This window comes from Aptenodytes forsteri, unplaced genomic scaffold (genome assembly GCF_000699145.1).
Source record: "Aptenodytes forsteri isolate BGI_AS27 unplaced genomic scaffold, ASM69914v1 Scaffold113, whole genome shotgun sequence".
Taxonomy (NCBI): Eukaryota; Metazoa; Chordata; class Aves; order Sphenisciformes; family Spheniscidae; genus Aptenodytes; species Aptenodytes forsteri.
Window position 1 is genome coordinate 697,308 of NW_008795032.1, and position 587 is coordinate 697,894.

The window sequence follows — 587 nt, forward strand, 5'->3', positions numbered from 1 at the left end:
TGGGACCCCTGGGAGCAGGCAGGAGCCCTGGGACGGGGGGGCAGGCAGAGCCCCCCAGCCACTGGGGGAGGTCGGGGCATCTCCGGACAGGCAGGGACCTCCAATACCTTGGGAAAAGTGGGACCACCCCACCACCCCTTCCCCGGGGCAGGCAGGGACCTTCATCCCCCAGAGGAGCTGGGGGCACCCTGGGGCAGGCAGGAGCCAGGGGACAGACAGGACCCTCCACCCCCGGAGCCAGAGGGGACCCCCGGGACGGGGACACCCCCTCTTTCAAGGGCAGAGGGTGCCTCTGGCAGGAACTCAGGGCAGACAGAGCCCTCCAAGCACTGGGGCAGGTGAGGACCCCCCGGGGACACTTGGGGACCTCCAACACCCGGGCCAGAGGGAGACAACCCCCCCCCAGGACAGGTGGGGTTCCCCCGGTGGAACTTGGGGACCTCCAATCCCCAGGGCAGGTAGGGACACGACAGGGCAGACAGGGACCCCCTACCCACGGGTGCCAGAGGGGTCCCCCGGAGCAGGAAACACCCTCCCCCTTTCAAAGGTAGAGGGTCTGTCGTCCCCCCCCCCGCAGGGACCCCCGG